Below are 21,286 nucleotides of genomic sequence, written 5' to 3'. Positions count from 1 at the left end.
CAGGAGTAACAGTTCCAGCCAGTCGACTCTGCCCAGCCTCTTTTAAGACTTAATATGATTGGTGTCACAACCAACTTCCATGAGATGTATCATATTCTGCTGTGACTAGTTGCTGTCACCACAGTACTTCAAACATATTTGAAATAACTACATCACAGATTGGTCTAGTGCAGATGCAGACCATTTTTTCTACAGGTTCCACTACACTATATCAGTATCACATGCTCTCAGAGCGAGACCGTATGGAACAACTCAAACGGATAGAGGCCTGTGACAGCTGTGATTGGATGAAATTGTGCAAGATGTTTATGTGTTTTAAAAGCACATCCACCCTGTTATTAAAACTGACCACAGTTTTAGGCATTTAGTGCTGTCATTTTTATCACCATGGGTTATGCTTTTGTGTGCACATATATTTTGAAGTAGGTGACATTTGGTGCGGAGCTGGGGGTAGATGGTTTCGCTTCCTGTGCTTGGCAAATATGCCGGACAAGTTGGCCACGACAAGTGATTTATTGTTGCTTAGAGGCCAGACTGTGTCCACGTGTTCATGGAATGGCTGTTGATAGCCTGTGTGATCTTTTAAAAAATTATAAAGTTACTATAGAAGTCTGTGGGAAAGCATTTGGTGGTGTATAACTTGTAAGGTAAGTACATATTTCAGCAATTCATAATTTATGGTTTACCGTGTTGATGTACGGCCATGGAAACGTTTTGGGATGATTGCAGAGGGAAGTTTGAAAAGAGAATGGGTAACCCAAGTGGGAAACTTGGTTGCAGAGAGTGGTTAGGGAGCCGTGATAAGCATGGCTATGGACGATGTTTTTTTTTCTTGGCCGTCCAAAGCAGGGACTGAGCAAAAAACCCACAGGATTGCTCTGTGCATAGTAAATAAATGTTTCCCTGCAGATTTCTTGAAAACAGACAGTTCTGGCAAAAAAATCCACCTTTGCCACAACACTTCATGTGTTGCGATGGACCACTTAACTGTTGAGACGCATGAACGTAATATGGAAAGAGTACACTGTCGACAACAGGGTTTTTGCACCAAGGGTCATAAACCCTACTGTTTGATGTAAGTATATACATGGTATTGCTAGGTCTCTCTGTTTGGGGCTGGTTTGGTGTATGAATGATCCTCTCTTTGGTGTGGATCTACACATATGCAGCATTTCTTTTCAATAACATGTCTTTTGAATAGTGATTTTGTTTGCAATGATGGAGTTTGAATAATTCTATTTTTTTCTTAGCACGGCGGTCCTTACTGAGTTTTGATTTCTTATAAGTTTTAGCTTTAAGTACTTTTTTGTGGCTTTTGCTTATCTCATTATCAATTTTACTTTTTGCAGTGACAGCACACCCTAGTCCTCGCCTCAACAGGAAGAGTGATTTTGCTGGGCTTTGAAAGTTGACACCATGCACAGCACTGTGAGCTCTGCATTGGAAGTTCCGAGCAAAGGTTGTATCACGACTTAATGACCTGCGCATTGCCTTGTTCGTTGCTTCACACTTTTGACTGTTCAGGCTGAACTGAGTCTTGTCAATTATTTTAGGTCCGAGTCGGAAGTCAGTGCATTGTCTCAAATTTTGAAAATTAATTTCATTGTGAGTAATTTTGAAGTTTTTATCCAAATATTTACTGAGTAATAACCAATTTTGCTTCCCCCCCCCCCCTTGCAGACAAATGACTGTTTTTTTGCATTTAGTGTGGTCTCCCATGTAACAGTTAGCAATAGCATCAGAAGTATAAGACAGAGATTTCTTCAACCGTAGCAAGTCACCTGCATGACTTGAGTAAGCAGCTGAAAATTCAGCTGCACATCTGGATGCACAGTCTAAAGAAAATGTATTTGCCATATTCTGTTTATCTTGTCTGGTTCTGGCAGGCATCATGTCCACAACAAATTTTGAATTTTTAATGAATTTTCGATGACTGGCTGACAAATGCCTTGTGTCGAGAAAAGTTTGTGGACAAACATCTATCTCCCCTGCTTCATACATTTCAGTCAGAGCTGTGTGTGCTGCACTATCAGCATCTGTTGTCAAATATTCTACATCAAGTTGGTCTTTCTTTAAGTCCCTGAAACACTCTTCAGCTAACTTCTTTTCATTCCCTATTGATTCTGACATGTGCAAATCAGCTGTGCAGTCTGGATTGTTTACACAAGAAGTGTTGTCAACTAAACTGTGCTTGGAACAAAGTTTTGATTTTGTTTGTAGAGCCAATATTTAGTGGTCACAAGTCTCATTCTCAGTGGCCACATAGGTAACTTGAGTGGCTGCTTGAAAAGGGGTTTTCCCAACACCTGAACAAAGTGGATTGTTGTACATGCCATCTGTAGAGATGCTAACAGTATTTAAATTTGTTCCCCTGTATTTGTTTATTTCCCTCATTTCCACCCTCCTGGCCCTCATATCCTTCAAATGTTCACATTTAATCTGATCACAAACTCAATTTGCAGCTTTCTGCATGCCTGAGCTGGATGGGGGTGGAATGTCTGCACTCATGCATAGGAAACGGACACTTTCACTCCCCATAGGACATTTCGACAGGCCAATCTGGAGTCCAGTGTTAGCAGTGGAGGAGCGACGTCCCTTCTTTGCCGAAGGTCCCACTACCTCCTTGTAGAGTTTCCGGTACTTGGACAGGTAGTTGCAGTTGGTACATTTCAGTCTCTCTGTCCAGTTGAGGCCCCACTGCTGCTCATGTTCTATATCCATCATCAAGTCCCCGTTACAGTTTACGGATGTCACGGCATGCTGACGGAATGCCTCATTGAACAGTTTCTCTGTCTCCCCAATGTGGAACAGGTGCTACACATCAGCAGCAGCCCTGCAGATATAAAATAAACCCCTCTGACTACTTGGAAAACTTTGAAATGAATGTTTACAATATGTTGTTATGGTTGACATTTCCGAATTATCTCCCTTGGTAGATGAAATGTGAATTCTATTTCTAGCTCCATTAAAGCCTTCTATGTGGTGTAAAAACACTGTATTGTTAATTGGTTTGGGAAAACACTTATTAGTTAATCTGAATGTGGCCACTTTCTTCATTAAATCACTGGGAAATGTAAATAAGACTGTAGATTTCTTAGTGTCCTTGTATAAAGATAATTTCTTATAGTTAGGCAAGTGTAGCCATTCAAATCACTTAGCAATGAGGATTTGTTATTACCTGCAAGTATTTCAAAGCTTGGGTCACAGGAATAAGTAGATTATAGTGATCTTACCTGTCACTTTTTGTTCTCAGTGAACAGTCATCCTCCTCACGGGTGTTTCCCTTCCTCGGCCTTAAGAAGCGGTATGGCAAACTGGTAAGTGTTTGTACTGGCTGGACCCCAGTCACCCCTGCACTGGTCACTTTCTTGTGTAGCTCAGGGGTCAACCTGACAGTTTTGGGCACTTTTAAGCTATTTTGCTTTTCCCCGGGTACTTTTTTCCTAGGTTACAAGGCTTATGTCCTTTTCTGAAACAACTTTTAGAGCACTTTTTGTTTCGTCCCATGTTTCCAGAGTATTTCCAAGATACTAACTCTGTGAATTTTACATTGTAATGAAGGCAATAACATCAAATCTTGCCATCCCATAGTTAAAATACCAAATGTGGAGTTAGATTTAAACAGTGCAGGACTCTGCCCAGCCTCTTTTAAGACTTAATATAATTGGTGTCAATAATGAGATGTATCATATTCTGCTGTGACTAGTTGCTGTCACCACAGTACTTCAAACAATACACCATCAATTAAATGGAAATATGAAGCCTAATTCGTTTTGAATTTTTCAGCAATGCCAATTTGACAGGGTCGAAAAAATATTTTAGAGGTGACATGTTTGAAGCATCATCTGTCAACCATGGAATTGACCTTTGAACCCCTCCTTTTGAGAAACAAGATAACACAATAAAGGCATGTACATGGTAGTAGAAAGTTCTTTATTCACACCGAAATACATGTTGCAATAAGCTGCCAAAACTATTATCCTTTTACTCTTTAATAGCTTTATGGTGTATCAGATCTATGCATATAGGTGTCATATAGACATGGTGGTGAGGACCTAGGTTGTCTAACCTAGGGCTGATATGGATTCCGGACCCTGGGACTGATAGGGCTGATATGCATGTATTTTTGGTCCCGGTTATCAATATGGGCATATACCGACAGCCAGTATGATATGTGCAGAATGGTATATATCATTCATAGGTATATGTTAAAGAGTATTACCAGACGGACGCCGTTTAATATCAGTCAATGTGTGGATTACCACAGGAAACTATATGGAGAGGTGAGTGACTGTTAATGAATGGGGATCTGTAAAGAAATTAGACAGCCACAGTATAAAGGGAGTAAACCTACCTGGCTTATGAGTACGTTGTTCTAGACATTGTCACGTGTCTCTCTCTGCTTCTTCAGCAGCCAGGAAGAAGAGTCCGACTGAGACCAGCCGACGGAGCTGGAGTCAGTTCTTCAGCTTGTTCTGTAACCCCTGCTTCACGATGTTCGCTATCGCGGGGTCGGTGGCAGCTGGGATTCGACATGGCGACACAGCTGGGAATTGAGAAGGTCGCCATTTGTTTGTCTCATGGAAATATTTGACATGGATACCAGAGTTGCGTGTCTTTTACTGTTCCGTATATGTTGTATATACGATTGATATATCTAATAAAGAGGAGAGAGGTGTACAATATAGACGACAGAAGTATGTAATACAGAGGATTAATGAATGTAATTTAACTCTAGATAAAAAGAATGGAGTTTTGAGGAAGACAGTTCCATCCTCCATATTGAAATCCTCCATATTGAAACTTCTATATTATTACAAACACGAATCATCAGTTTCACACATCTATCAGCGATAATAAATATATCCCTGCTTAATATTTTAAGTATTACAGGTGCGCATTCTGTTCATGGCATACTTTGTGCCTTTATTCAATGATCCAACTTTGAAAACATGCATATGTCTAGCCTCTGTACTTTGCATATCTATATTTATCCCTTTTATTGAATTACTTCAACCATAATGTTAAAGTACAAGTGTCTCACTATTAGTATTTCATGCATCTACCGTCATGGTCTTAGATGCCGAATTCGCTGAGCAGAACTGCCTTCCTTTAACAGTTATTTATCGATTTACCCCGGAGCATGTTTCCAGAATGGTTAGCACCATAACATTGCCCGTGGCTTCAACAATGTGACAAACGTCTGAGACCAGGGGTAGCCTAGTGGTAGAGGCGTTCACTCGTCACGCCGCAGATCAGGGTTCGATTCCCCTCATGCGTACCATGTGTGAAGCCCATATTGAGCTGATATTGCAGGGATATTGCAGGAATATTGCATGAAAAAAGAACTAACACGGTTTGATGTGACTGGAGTACACTTTACAACAGCCTCAAATCAAGCTCTCTCACTTCCATACAGTACACGATTGCCTATCTCATCTCCACCATGGGCGTATCCAACATCGTGGTCCGGAATTTCCTGGGCTGGGTGAGTGACCTCCCTTGCTTAAACGTCATCCTCCTGCACGGCGTGTCGCTGTTGGTGTGTGGTGTCGCTACAGTCGCCAGCCCAAATCTCTCCCATTTCTATGCCCTGGTCGGCTACGCGGTCGTACAAGGCGTGTGTATTGGCAGGTCGTCAGTTCCTTCGGCATAACTTACTGTGACAAACAGACAGTATGGCTAATAGACATTAACTGCCTAAAGTCTGGTTCATACGCAGGTGGAAAAATAGATAAATGAATGAACGAATGGTCATGTTCCATATACCCAGCACTCATTGATGCTTAACCTGGTTTCTTTGACAGGAATTTTTATCATCATATGATCTCAACAGTACAAAGAAATCAGTTCTCGATGTAATTAACTGTACGGTAATGCATGTTATGCCACGTGAATGAGCGGGTAAGGTAAATATCATTTATCAGGAGCGTCAGTGCAATGTGGGAAGACAGGTCCTTGAGATGCAAATCCGGGATGTTTACAACCTTTATGAAACCCTCGTGCACAGTATATATATCATTCCCAAAAAGTAGGAGATACTGGATATTTAAGATGAAAATCATGAAGCAAGTAGGACACAGGTGATGAAGAGAAAATAAGGGGAAATGTGACAATTATTCCATTCATTTGGCAATAAAATGGAATATAATCTACTTTTTAAATGATATATATTCCTGGCAAACCTAGCCAAGTGGCGTGAGTTTCATCACACATTGTTGTTAGTCAATGACCAACCTGACGGAGGCTGACGAAAGCTGACGGAGGCTGACGGAGGTTGACGGAGGGAGTCTAAATTTAATTTGCAACCAGAATGAATGAAATACTAACAATTATAGACCCTTGAAGATCCGGGGTAGAATAGGTCTTCAGCAAGCCATGCTCGCCATAAAAGGCGACAAAGCTTGTCGTAAGAGGCGATCTGGTAGTCAGACTCGCTGACTTGGTTGACACGTCATCGGTTCCCAACTGCGCAGATCGATGCTCATGCTGTTGGCTTATCTGGTCCAGACTCGATTATTTACAGATCGCCGCCATATAGCTGGAATATCGCTCACTCACACACCGACAATTATAAAACATGACACCTATAATTCGTTGATACAGATGCAAGAGGATATCTGTTGTAATGTGTTATATTGTGGTTTAAAGTGTTATATGTATATTATACCTTTCCTTCCTTTCACAGGCTGGTTATTTGACATTACCAAGAGTCACAATGCATCGTTCTACTTGGCCGGGTCCACTTTCATTCTTTCGGGGGTGATGGATATGTTTGTTCTTCTCCTCCACCGACGCCCCAAAAAATGGAAAAGAGAAGAGGAGGAGAACATTAAAACCGCGGATACACCCAAGACCCCGGATTGTACACAAACAGCGTACAGCTGCGCTCGTGTTGATGGGGAAGTCAAGGAACTGAATGGCGAGTGATTGGCGACAGGTATGGAAAGTTGCAAGACACACGTCTCTTGTTGAAGCAAGAAGCATAGTGTACATTGTCCCTGTGGGGATGGCAATTCATAAGTTTCTTCCCATGTTTTCTTCACAAAGTTGGCGGTAGAGTAGTCTAGTGATCAATGCGTTCGCCGAGCACGCCGGTTTGATTCTCCACATAGGTGTAATGTATGGAGCCCATTTCTGGTGTTAGCCACCTCATATCGCTGGTAGTTTGTAGAAACGGTCGTAAAATCATATCCACACACTCACCCAGTGCGTAAAATACACAATCCGAACATCGGAATTACGGTTTGTGACACAAATGAACATTTCGTGCCAAAGGTTGAGGATTAACATTACCGTTTGGTTATAGCTGGGACGGTTCCACATGTTGTACACGGGTACCCCATATCCTATTACTCTATCCTACCCGGATACACGTTATGTTAATTCCCGAGATCAAATTTGCAGGCTATGGCAATATATTGTTCAGTTCGGAGGCTACAATCTCGAGGTCGAGTGCTTCAATATCGTATCCATGTATTATATTCAAAAGAAGCGGCTGTAAGTCATGTCTAAATCCCAAACGGCAATACAAGCTTCTTATGATGAAATAATAGTATATCACATTATTTAATACTTGGATACGATTTTACTCCGGGAAACAACCACGTCCATACATCAGATATATATTGTAACTCACCTTTCAGCCAGTAGACGGCACCCGTGGCGAGCCACCTCCTTGTGGTGGGTGCTGGGTAACGCAAAGAGCTCGCCGACACCTCCGTAGTGGACCCGGGGGTATATTTGGTCCACCAAATCCGTCCCTGTGTCGGTGGAGGAGGGGATACTGGTGGTTGAGGGCAATGGGAGCAGGACCAGCGTTCCTGTTGCTCAACACACCACTTCGGCCCTGACTTCACCTAGATGGGTGGTAGAATCGGCCCGATTCTATCAATCGGCTGGTCACGCCAAGCCCTGTGTATGGACTTATGTTATTACACAGTTTTAATTTGGAAAAGAGTTACTTTTGGACTTGGCACATTTGTTTATATAAAATGTTAAAGATCTTCATTATGATGTTTGGAACTTTGCCTAGAGTCTTATACCCAGAAGGCGGTGGCTCATGGGCCAATCTGGTGGGTGTGTTATTTATAACTCTTCTGCTGGAGTATATCATCCGAGTATCCTTGGTGCTGCAAGTTGGAGACCCACTTGTTTTTAGCATTGTCCTTGTGAAACTCCGTGGTGGGTGGGGAGCTCGGATGATGAAAATATAAACATTAAACATGGCTTAATGCTTGAGCTGATAACATACATTATCAACTCCAGAAGCACTTACCAGAATCCTGCCTAGAAACTCTCCTAAATATTTTTGATAATATTTGGACATCGGGTAACTTTCCTCCATCATGTCGTGACGCCATAGTAGTACCGATACCTAAACCTGGACGTGATCATACCGATCCGTCCAATTATCGAACGATTTCATTAACTAGCTGTGTTTGCAAGACCATGGAACGCATGATAAATAATCGACTTGTCTGGTACTTGGAAACAAGTGAGTGAGTGAGTTTAGTTTTACGCCGCACTCAGCAATATTCCAGCTATATGGCGGCGGTCTGTAAATAATCGAGTCTGGACCAGACAATCCAGTGATCAACATCATGAGCATCGATCTGCGCAATTGGGAACCGATGACATGTGTCAACCAAGTCAGCGAGCCTGACCACTCGATCCCGTTAGTCGCCTCTTACGACAAGCATAGTCGCCTTTTATGGCAAGCATGGCATGGGTTGCCGAAGGCCTATTCTACCCCGGGACCTTCACGGGTCACTTGGAAACAAATAACCTAATAACAGATATTCAGTGTGGTTTCCGCAAAAACAGAGGTACAGTCGATCACTTAGTGCGTTTAGAATCTTTTGTTAAGAATGCCATAATTAATAAACAGCATGCAGTGTCGATCTTTTTTGATCTAGAAAAAGCATATGACACCACTTGGAAACATGGGATTTTAAATGATTTACATGACTTCGGATTGCGAGGCCGATTGCCTCAATTTATAGCCAACTTTTTAAATGATAGACAGTTTCAAGTCCGTGTGGGTTCTACCCTGTCTGATCATTACAGTCAGGATCAGGGTGTGCCACAAGGCAGTATTTTGTCTGTTACACTTTTTAGCATCAAGATCAACAGTTTATCAAAGGTTTTAAACGATTCAATTGATGGATCACTTTTTGTGGATGATTTCATGTCGAGGTAAAAACATGCATACTATTGAACGGCAAATGCAGGTGTGTCTGAACAAGATAAATAAATGTTGTTTGGAAAACGGCTTAAAAGTTTCTAAGTCTAAAACTAACTGTATACATTTCTGCCGTAAATACAAACCACATAAGGACCCTGAACTGTATCTAAACGGCACACCTATTAAAGTTGTTAAAGAGGCCAAGTTTCTGGGTCTTATATTTCACTCCCACTTGACGTTCTTGCCACATATTAAATCCCTTAAAGTTAAATGTTTGAAGGCACTCGACTTGTTAAAAGTTGTTTCCAATTCAAAATGGGGAGGCGATCAAACCACCCTACTTTACTTATACAGATCACTCATTCGCTCCAAACTTGACTATGGTTCCATTGTATATGGTGGAGCCTGTAAAAGCAGTCTCAAAATGTTAGATTCTATCCATCTTCAAGGTCTAAGATTATGTCTTGGATCTTTTCGAACGTCTCCCATTGACAGTCTCCATGTCGAGGCAGATGAGCCATCTCTCACTCAGCAACGTATAAAATTATCTTTACAATATGCTACAAAACTATACTCTAACAAATCTAACCCGGCATATAACTGTGTTTTCAATCCTCTCTTTTCAATTAAACCCTTTCTTTCTTCGGCCGACATTGAGCTGGAAACCATAGCTCCTTTCCGTCTTCTTTCTTCTCCTCCTTGGCAAATGGTCAGGCCACAAGTTGACCTAACATTAACATCATTTAAAAAATCAGAAACAAATGACTTACAATATAAACAAGAATATCATCAATTAAAACATAAATATAGCAATTACAAACCCTTATTTACGGATGGATCCAAGGACGGTGGCGCAGTGGCTTGTGCCACTGTCATTGGATCCAGAACAATATCTTCTAGAATTCCAGATAACAGTTCTATTTTTACTGCAGAAGCAAACGCCATATTGACAGCTCTTAGGTATATTCAGAGACACCCTAAACGTAAACAATATATAATCTATTCAGACTCTCTTTCTTGCCTTCAGGCGATTAAAAATATTTCTTGTAAACATCCACTTTTAATAGACATTATTGAATTGTATAATAATCTTGCTACTGGCCAATACGACATCGTATTCTGTTGGTTACTCAGCCACGTAGGCATTTCCGGTAACGCAATGGCTGATCTTGCTGCCAAGGCAGCACTCAACAAATCTGTGACACCACTTCATATTCCTTACACTGATTACAAAGCTATCATTAGAACTTACATCCGTGATCTGATGCAGAAGAAGTGGGACACCCAAGTAGGTATAAATAAATTACATGAAATAAAACCGTATATTGGTTACACCTACTTGGGCTGTCAGTCCAGATTTGAAGAGGTTATTTTAAGACGATGTCGTATTGGCCACACACGATATACTCATGCATACCTATTGAAAGGTGAGGATCCTCCGTTTTGTATCCCTTGTGATGAGAGAGTCACGGTCAAGCATATTCTGCTTGACTGTGTCGAATTCTCCATCACAAGGGATAAATATTTTAATGTCAAAACTGTAAAGGATCTTTTTACTAACATTAATTCTCATTTAGTCGTTTTTTTAAAAGAAATTGATTTTTTTGGTAGAATTTTGAATAACGTGTTCTGTAAATGGGGGTTGAAGTATTGTAAAATTATTGTCCTCCTGAGAAGGTACGTAAGTCCTCAAACAGTCAAAGTCAATTCTAAATTTCCAGGTTTTTAATCGTAGAATATGCGTCTTTTTATTGTATGGCTAGATTTCACAAATTGCTGACGGCTGAGGGAATGATGTAAATCCAACTAGGGTCCATGCAGGTAGCAAAAGTACTGTAAGTCCCCATGGTTCCTAGTATGGTGATCTACCTTCAGTTGTTAGCAATCTATAGCCCATTTTAACATTGTATTGTCCTGTATAGATAAATTGTTTTAGGTATTACTAGTTTTATATTCTACTCTGTGATATCCTAGTTGTTTTACTGTCCTTCGCTGACAGGTTTTATAATAGACATATATTTCATTTTAGTATTAAATGTTCTTGTCACGATATGGCTGAGATATTGCCGATGTGACGTTAAATATTAACTCACTCACTCACTCACTCAGCCAGTAGACAGATGTTACGTCATTGTACTGACATGTCTTGACGTCACAATGGTACAAGAATCTGTATCGAGACGTGACCCTCCCGGATAAAAGAAGTTATCCATAACGTTTTTGTCAATACTGCATATCCCAACTTGTAAAATTCTCCCAAGAAGTTCTGATTATGATATCGCCTCAATCGACTCCTAGATGTATGATAAATTGAAAAGGGTCAGTCACTTGTATTTCCAAAGTCATATGAACAGCATATCTGAGACGGTTCATATGATGTGAGGAAACATCGCTTGACGTATGATGGAAGACATCACACGTCGATGTTGCTGTCACAGCTTGACGACTGTGATGGCTTACGCGTCAGAACATGATAGAACAGCCTCAAAAAACACCTCTGTATGTCAGCAGCCGTGATTCGCCTCCACTGGTTGCAAGTGTCCAGGAGGGTGCCGGATACAATCCTAAGCCATCAATGTATTCAAGGGTCAGCTCCATCATACTCGACGGGTTTTATCAGAGAATATGTTCCATCTAGATGTATCAGCGCCCAGCGGACCAGCGCCCATTATACCATCTAAAAGATCAAACGTGTGATGGCAGATATTTTGCCTTCAATGTCTCTTTGGGATGTACCCGTGAACTGGTCTTCAGCAACGCATGCTTGTTGTAAAGGGCGACTAACGGGATCTGGTGGTCAGACACGCTGACTTGGCTGACACATTCTATCCCATTTGTGTAGACTGGTACTATTGCAGTTGATCACTGGATCGTTTGGTCCACAATCAATTATTTACATGCAGCCGCCATATAGAAGCTATATTGCACAGAGTCGCGTTAAACAACCAAGCAACCTTTTTTGAATGTATCAGCAACCAACACTAGGTAGATTTTTAATTCAAGACTATAGAATATAATGTCAGTTTCCGCTGACAGATTCCATGTTCGAAAAATCAAATTATCTCTGAAAATCATAGCATCCTAGTGGCAACTGTCTGACTGCGTTGTCTGGATCGATACTTGCAGTTTGTCGTTCTTGAACAGTCTTGGGTAGATTTGGCTTCACCAAGTCAAGCTTGATCTATAGGCGTCTTCCATGCATCAGGATGACTGGTGTTTCTGCTGTCGTTTCGTGTGGCGTATTTCTGTAACCTACTAGGAAGTTTGCAAGTTTCTGTTCAACTGTTATATTTTTCCTTTCTGTTTTCAGGGAGTTCTTGAAAAATTGGACGAATCGCTCTGCTTGCCCGTTGCTTGCTGGATGGTATGGTGCTGAGAAAGTATGCTTGATACTATTCTTGTTTGTGAAACGAGACATTTCTCCTGAGATGAATTGTGGACCATGGTCTGTGACTATGTTGTCCGGTATTCCATGACGAACGAACATCGGCGTAGGGGTGAGACTGTAGCTGTAGCAGTAGTTGATTTCAAGATTGCCACCTCTGGCCATTTGGGATATGCATCCGCTGCAACCATAAACATTCTATCCATAACAGGTCCAGCAAGGACTATGTGCACTCTTTCCCATGATGCCATAAGCCATAGCCAATGTGTTGTTGGCGGATTTTTCCTTGTCCGAGGCATCCACGACAGGTCTTAGCCATCTGTGCGATATGGGAACTGATATTCGGCCAGCATACATAGCTTCAAGCAAGGGCTTTCATACAAACCACCTCCTTGCGACCCGTATGTATTTCTTATAAGCACTGGCTCTGATGACATGAAGGTACAACAACTCTAAGTCCCCACATCAAGCAACCTTGACACACAGACAGTTCCCTGCGTCTAGTGGAGAATGATCTGAGCTCTTCAGCAGGGCATATGTCGGGCCAACCTTGTAATCTAAGTTCTAATAGTCGTGACAGCACAGGGTCTCCTCTTGTTCTATTCTTGAGTAACTTGAGTTATTCTTGCAGTAACAGGTAGAGGTTCAATCTAGTGGACATAGAACACATCTGACGCATCTTGTCCGGTTCTTTCAGTCTTGAGAGGAAGTCTGGAAAGTCCATCAGCATTTCCATGTTTATGTGTGTTTCTGTACTCAGTGTCATTCTGGTGTCCAGACAGGAACAGAGCATAACGTTGTACACGGGCTGCTGTCATAGCAGGGATGGATTTTGCTGATCTCTCTTGCCGTGGGTTGCGTCCCGTGTCGGTGGAGGACGGTAGTATGGTGGTTGCGGGCAGTAGGAGCCTGAACCATGTTCCTGTTGTTCAACACACCACTTTGGCCCTTACTTCACTTAGACGGGTGGTAGAATCGGCCCGATTCTATCAATCGGCTGGTCACGCCAAGCCTTGTGTGTGGACTTGTACGTCACTGCACAAATTTACTTTGAAAATGTTTTACTTTTGGACTTGGTACATTTGTTCATATCAAATGTCAATGATTTGCAATATGATGTTTTGCTCTTTGCCTAGAGTCTTATGCCAGAAGGCGGGGGCTCATGGGTCATTTTGGTGGATTAGCTATTTGTAACTCTTCTGCTGGAGTATATCATCCGAGTAATCTTGGTGCTGCAAGTTGGAGACTCACTTGGTTTTAGCATTGTCGTTGTGATACTCCGTGGTGGGTGGGGAGCTCGGATGATGAACCTTAAAACACTAATTATGGCTTACGAAACCCCTATCACCAAGACAAAACGTCCTCTTGACACGGATCCTGATGTTAATGAACAAAGACCGTCCACATCTATTGACTATTGTCCACGTTTTATAGTACTTGAGACTGTTGACAAGACTCCTTTGAAGCTGAACTCTCTTGCCATTTCAAAAGGCGTACACCTCATAGCAGGAGATGTTACAACCTGTTTGCATACAGGTTCACTTCTTATTGAATGTAGTAAGAGACAACAGGCAAATAACCTCCTGTCAACTAAATTTTTTGTCGGCAATCCCGTATCAGTCTCTGCCCACCAAACGCTTAACACCAGCAAAGACATAGTGAGAGACCGAGACTGCCTTCCTGCTGATATGCTGGAAATTGATATCGCCTCAGAGATGAAGGAACAAGGTGTGTTGTATATAAAACGTTTCACTTCCCGTAAACACAATGAGATCCAACAAACAAACACCTATTTGTTTTCTTTCTCTACTCTACTTTCTCTGCTCCTAAATCGATAAAGGCTGGTTACTGTCATATCAAAGTGGAATCATATGTTCCGAATCCACTGAGATGTTTCAAGTGCCGAAAGTATGGTCAATACTTGCATATTGTCTGTTGTGTGTACTCACTGTGGTGAGAAGAACACACAACAGAAGATTGTGACAGTAGTTATAAGAAATGTACTAACTGTTCAGGAAACCATTCCTCTTTTTCAAAAGAGTGTCCAATATGGAAGCAGCAGATGGAGATAAACAAACTGAAATTCACGCAAAACAGCTTGTCCAGAGATCTAACAGAAACTTATGCTTAAAAAATTAAGACATCATCTGAAGCGACGAATAAAGCAGGTACGGGGTAGATCCCCAATAATCCCCCCAAAAGATAGTTTACTCCCACAATATTGTAGAGTGGACTTGCAGAGGACTAAGGTATAATTATAATGAGTTACAGTTATTGGTCCAGGAGTGTTCGCCATCAGCAGTCAGTCTGCAGGAGACTTATTTAAAGCAGACAGATCTTTTTGAGTTACGTCATTTCAGTGCTTATAATTGTTTCTCACCTCCGGGTGACAGAGCCACTGGAGGATCTTCAATTATTGTCACACAGAATGTTATCTATAGACCAATTACACTCACTACAAATCTTCAAGCAGTTGCCGTCCGACTCACTTTACATGTTACGCTTCAAATTGTGTTCTTTGTATGCCTCACAGTCTACAGCGCCTCAGAAGACTGACCTTCAAACCATATACGATCAACTCCCCAAATCGTGTATTATTATGGGAGATTTGAATGGCCATAACCCACTCTGGGGTGGGACTACTACGAATACTAAAGGTAAACTATTAGAAGAGTTCTGTTCAGATAACGATTTATGCTTATATAATGACGGTTCTAACACATATTTACACCCTGGTACAGGGACCTATTCTGCTCTGGACTTGTCACTCACAAATTCAGAACTACTTAATGAATTTGAATGGTCAGTCCACGATGACCTCTGTGGAAGTGACCATGTTCCTACTATACTAAAATCTGTAACTCCATCTGATGTTCCTCCATCATCAAGGCGGAATTCTGTCGCCATCCTATGGTGCATAATTTAAATAAATTTAAAGCAGAACAAACGCCAATCTTGGCAAAATTATGTGTCCAAAATTAATTCTCGGACACCCATGTCCAAGGTATGGAACATGGTCCAGAAAATCAAAGGTAGAGGTACTAAATCTACTGCCCATCATCTTAAACATGCAGATCAATTGTTTACTGATAAATCTGATATTGCTAATATACTGGGTGAAACCCTCACTAAACACTCTTCCTCTTCGAATTATGTCCCTAAATTCCAGCAGTATCAAAAACAAGAAGAAAAGAAAACTATTAATTTCAATTCAGATAATGGGGAAGATTATAATGAAACATTTTCTATTCGTGAACTCCATACTGCTCATGACACTGCTACAACTTTTTAAATAACAGACAATTGCAAGTCCCCGTGGGTTCTACCCTGTCTGATCATTACAATCAGGATCAGGGTGTTCCACATATCAGTATTTTGTCAGTCACACTTTTTAGTATAAAGATAGATAATTTATCAAAAGTTTTAAACAATTCAATAAACGGATCTCTATTGGTGGATGATTTTAATATTTCTTGTCGAGGGAAAAATATGCATAATATTGAACGGCAACTGCAGCTGTGTTTACACAAAATAGATAAATGGTGTCTTGAAAATGGTTTCACATTTTCTAATCAAAAAACAATTTTATACATTTCTACCGTAAATATAAACCTCATGAAGACCCAGAACTATTTCTAAGTGGCACCCCTATCAAAGTTGTCAAAGAGGCTAAGTTCTTGGGACTTATTTTTGATTCACATTTGACCTTTTTGCCCCATATTAAATCCCTAAAAGCTAAATGCTTGATGGCACTCGATTTGTTAAAGGTTGTTTCTAACTCAAAGTGGGGAGGGGATCAGACTACCCTCCTTCACTTATATGGATCACTCGTCCGCTCAACACTTGATTATGGCTCCATCGTTTATGGTGGAGCCTGCAAGAGCAACCTGAAACTATTAGATTCTGTCCACCACCAAGGTCTAAGACTTTGTCTTGGGTCCTTCAGAATTTCACCTATTTACAGTCTCTACGTTGAGGTCGATGAACCATCTCTAACACAACGTCGTATTAAATTACCATTACAATACATTACTAAATTACACTCTAATGAATCTAACGCTGCCTATAACTGTGTGTTCAATCCCCTTTAAGAGGATTTATATAAGAAAAGATCTTCTCTTGTCCCGCCTCTAGAACGTAGAATTTAACCCTTTCTTTCTTCAGCCGGCATTGAGCTGGAAAACATAGCTCCCTCTCGTCTTCTTTCTTCTTTTCCTTGGCAGTTGGTCAGGCCCCAACCTAACATTGACCACATTTAAAAAATCAGAAACTATTGAATTACAATATAAACAAGAATATGATCAATTAAAACAAAAATATAGCAATTATAAATCCTTATTTATAGATGGTTCCAAGGACGGTGGCGCACTGACTTGTGCCACTGTCATTGGATCCAGAACAATATCTTCTAGATTACCAGACAACAGTTCTATTTTTACAGCTGAAGCTAACGCCATATTAACAGCTGTTAAATATATTCAAAGACACCCTAAACATAGACAGTATATAATCTATTCCGACTCTCTTTCTTGCCTTCAAGCGATTAAAACAATATCTCTTGTAAACATCCACTTTTAATTGAATTGTAAACATCCACTTTTAATTGAAATTATTGAATTGTATAATAATCTTGCTACTGACCAATACGACATCGTCTTCTGTTGGTTGCCCAGCCATGTAGGCATTGCCGGTAACGCAATGGCCGATCTTGCTGCTAAGGCAGCACTCAACAAATCTGTGACACCACTTCTTATTCCATACACTAATTATAAAGCTATCATTAGATCTTCTATCCGTGATCTGATGCAGAAGTGGGACACCCAGGTAGGCAGCAATAAATTACATGAAATAAAACCCTATATTGGTTATTCTTACTTGGGTTGTCAGTCCAGATTTGAAGAGGAAATCATGCGGCGATGTCGTATTGGCCATACGAGATATACTCATGAATACCTTTTAAAAGGTGAAGATCCTCCGTTTTGCATCCCTTGTGATGAGAGAACAACGGTCAAGCATATCCTGCTTGACTGTGTTGAATTCTCCATCATAAGGGATAAATATTTCAATGTAAAAGCAATTAAGGACCTTTTTAACACCGTAAGTTAGTGGCTGTACCCTCAAAGGGGGCTGAAGTACCGTAAAACTCTTGTCCTCTTGAGAGGGTACGTAAGTCCAAAAACATTCCATGTACGTTTAGACTTCCACTGATTTTAATCGTAGTATATGTGCATTTTAAATTTTTGGCTAGATGTGACTAAACTGCTGACAGCTGAGGGCATGATGTAAATCCAACTAGGGTCCATGTAGGTAGCAAAGGTACTGTAAGTCCCCATGGCCCCTAGTATGGTGATCTACCTTCAGTTGTTGGCAGTCTATGGCCTGATTTTATGTTGTATTGTCCGAATAGTGCTATTAGGTTTAACTTTCCACATTAGTTTTAATCCCATTTGTGATGTTCTAGTTGATTTACTGTCCCTCGTTGACAGGTTTTTGTAGTATTGATATATTTCATTTCAGTATTAAATGTTCTCGTCACGATATGGCTGAAATATTGCCGATGTGACGTTAAATATTAACTCACTCACCTTTATAATGAACTCATTTATCATTTTAAAATTTGACCCCTTGACACTTTCTTAATAAATTCTAAGATATATAAGAGCAATATTGCACTTAAGTTTCAGTTACATTATTGGAACATAAATTCTGTTTGTAAAACAACTCTCTTAAATACCACACACGTCTTTATTTTTTTATTTTTTATTTATTTTTCTCTTTGGGGGCGGGGTCAGTTGGAGTCAGCGATAACTTACTGCTTCCCAGTGGTTTAGTCAGATGTACAATATGAATATTTCGGGATAAAATTTCTTAGCAAAGTGCTAAAGTACGGCATGTCAAAAGCGTGTAACATGGTTTTATGCGGCAACTATACCCATTCTGGGAGCAGAACATGGGACATAGACGTGGTAAAAATGTTTGTATTGGTTTTTAACAACTCTAACCAAATATGGCGATGAGTGTCGCCCTCTTGAAGTGTGTGCCCATGATTTCACTCACGGGATTAAGTGGTTATAAAGTGAATATTTACAGACCATAGTTATAGAGCTGGGATATGGTCCGGCGTAATCAAACATGCACACAAACTGAAATGAGTTTACAAATGAACTCACCTCCAAGGTTCAGTCGGCTGTCCTCTCCTGTGACGATGTTGTATCTGTGGACGTCATCAACAAAATAGTTCACGTAGTACAGGGACTGTGTGTTGTCGTGCCAGTGAGGTCCCTCCCCATGCCGAATGTTCTTCACAACGACCTCAATCTTCTCAGACATAATCTGACGGGGAAAGTAATGCAATATACAAATAACGAGAGAGTGGACAATATGTGTGTACCTTTTATAGGCCCAAATCATAAACTAACCCGCAGTAACTTGAAGCAATTCAATAACGATGCAGTCAGATGATCGAGCCTGGCCCAGACAATCCAGTCATTGATATCACAAGTATTAAGAGCGCAACTGCATGCTACACAATACGTCCATCTCCAACGCCAGCAAACCTGATACTTCAACTTCGCCGTTAATAGTTCTGTTCGTCCTAGACCAAGGAGTTGATACATAAATGATTCAACAGTTGCTAAATAACTGGATGGGTTGTTCATTCTGCCAACTCCCGTCGTGATATTGCTGGAATATTGCTAGAAGTTGCGTAAAACGTAGCTCACTCTCTCATTCCACCATCTGTGCCGCCTCACCTATGAATTTGACCCAACTGGTTACTGAAGGTATGCCCTTGACATGCGCTACAGAAAGATTATATTTTATCCCACAGTCATCGTCATGGACATAGTGACCATGCATGTTGTGTAGTCTACACTAAGAAACCTGTTCCTCTTGGGCTCAGAATTAAACCTATTTCTATTTCTGCTGCCAGCATTCAGCTTCCTGACTTCTTTCTTCTCCTCCTTGGCAGTTGGTCAGGTCCTAAGTTAATCTAACATTGACCACATTTTACAAATCCGAAACTAATGAATTATGAATTACAGTATAATCAAGAATATATATATAAATTCTCATATATATGAGATCAAGGTGTATATCTCCCAAGTGCCTGGAACATCACAAAAGCCACCACTGATGTCATTTCTGTTTGCATCTCCAGATCATCATTGTTTATGTAACATCTATTTGGTCTACCTGTTTGATTGTATGCACATGTACATCTCTGACTTCCTGTAAATCTAATTATCTGTATATCACTCTGCTGTGTAGACATCCGTTAGCTGGCCTCACTTTATCCCTGTTGTCGCTGATTTTATACACTGAAGTCTTGAACCTTCTGAGAAGTATTTCCAGTACCAAATGGGGTGCAGACAGGAAGTGTTTATTGCTGTTATATCGTGCCCTCATTAGATCACGACTTGATTTCGGCCGTCAAGCTTAGGGATCTGCATGTGTTACACAAAAGGCAAGACTAGATGTTGTTCAGGCAAAAGCTCTCCGAATATGTCTTGGAACATTTAGAACTACCTCTGTGGAGGTTCTGCGTGTTGAATCGGGTGAAATGCCTTTAGATCTCAGACGTGAACTGTTAGAAGTTAGATACCTGCTGAAGTTGAAATCTTTTGGGCTGAAACACCCGACGTCAGCTGTATTGGGAGATTGTGTTGAGCATTTTCTCGATCCTTGGAAGGACGGTATGGGGCCTTATGGGATGCTTTATCAGAGAACTGCTTTTCATCATCAAGTCCGTGATGTTGCTATAGATGATGTCTGTGTTCTGCCTAAAAAGCCACCTTGGTTGCTTGAACTTCAGTCCTTTTTTCTTGATGTCCTTGAACAAGCATCTAAATCTGAGCCAGCTCCTTGTATGAACGCTCTTGCTGGGGAACATATCCGAAGCTTACAGTGGACTAATGCAATGCAGATTTACACTGATGGATCCACGTGCCCAGTGTAGGGACATGTTGGTGCAGGTATCTTCATAGCTACTGATCAAAGAGAGATTTCTCTCCGATTAGCTGATCACATGTCAGGATTTTCTGCTGAACTTGCGGCCATCATTGAAGCTTTGCGTTGGATTCATATTTTAAGACCTGTATCAGCGGTCATTTTAGTGATTATGTCAGTGTTTTACAAGCAATACGGAACAAGGCAAGTTTTGATCAATATTATACTTGATCTCTTTAATGACTTAAGTAAGATCGTTTAGACGTTGAATTTTCCTGGATGCCGGCTCATGTTGGGATTTTTGGAAATGGAAAAGCTGACAGATTGGCTGAAGTTGCATTAGAATTTGATGGATCAGAACAAGATGAGTAAATATTGCCCTCTCCTGTTGAATTCTGCACCATCATAAGTTCTGTGTTCAGACGAAATGGCAACACAGATAGTCCTCATCCTTAAAAGGACGCCATCTCTATGGCATCGTGGACCCGTGAAGGTCAGGGGTAGAATAGGCCTTCAGCAACCCATGCTTGCCATAAAAGGCGACTCAGCTTGTCGTAAGAGGCGACTAACGGGATCGGGTGGTCAGGCTCGCTGACTTGGTTGACGCATGTCATCGGTTCCCAATTGCGCAGATCGATGCTCATGTTGTTGATCACTGGATTGTCTGGTCCAGACTCGATTATTTACAGACCGCCGCCATATAGCTGGAATATTGCTGAGTGCGGCGTAAAACTAAACTCACTCACTCACTCACTATGGCATCGTGC

General features: G+C 41.0%; 1 protein-coding gene across 1 annotated transcript in view; it reads right to left on the bottom strand.

Moving 5' to 3' along the window:
• Positions 1 to 18,875, bottom strand: part of LOC137281930 (regucalcin-like) — a 158,078-nt gene extending 139,203 nt beyond the window's left edge. Inside the window, exon 1 of the mRNA XM_067813657.1 lies at positions 18,743 to 18,875. The gene's annotated coding sequence lies outside the window, so the exon portion shown is untranslated. The remainder of the gene's footprint in view (positions 1 to 18,742) is intronic.
• Positions 18,876 to 21,286: the final 2,411 nt, after the last annotated feature.

Source organism: Haliotis asinina, chromosome 4, assembly GCF_037392515.1.
Source record: "Haliotis asinina isolate JCU_RB_2024 chromosome 4, JCU_Hal_asi_v2, whole genome shotgun sequence".
In the NCBI taxonomy this organism is placed as follows: domain Eukaryota; kingdom Metazoa; phylum Mollusca; class Gastropoda; order Lepetellida; family Haliotidae; genus Haliotis; species Haliotis asinina.
This window is presented reverse-complemented; position numbering and strand designations above follow the sequence as displayed.